This window comes from Penaeus monodon, chromosome 15, assembly GCF_015228065.2.
Source record: "Penaeus monodon isolate SGIC_2016 chromosome 15, NSTDA_Pmon_1, whole genome shotgun sequence".
NCBI classification, from domain to species: domain Eukaryota; kingdom Metazoa; phylum Arthropoda; class Malacostraca; order Decapoda; family Penaeidae; genus Penaeus; species Penaeus monodon.
The window spans coordinates 48,238,496-48,238,836 of NC_051400.1; positions in this window are offsets into that span (position 1 = coordinate 48,238,496).

The following is a 341-nucleotide window of genomic DNA, read 5'->3' on the forward strand; positions in this document are numbered from 1 at the left end:
GGCTGGTCTTTAAGAGGTACCATAGATCAAACAAGTTACATACGAGGTCAAAGTAGGTCATTCGAAGGTCTTGTCACGTTCGAGGTCGGTGTACTTACCTGCAAAGAAAAGAAAGGGAAATATTAGCACGATTAATCATAATCATGAGGACGACTACTATGCAAGTGACGTCATAGAAGAAGTTAAATAAAGCGAGAACATTTATCACTCTTGGATGGTTTGTGCCGAAGATAAATCAATAACATCAAAGATTTATGCAGCTTTTGAACGCTAAACGAGGTCCTGCATGATTTATAAATGAAGCTTAATTGAAATCACACCCACATGATCACATGCGCGCG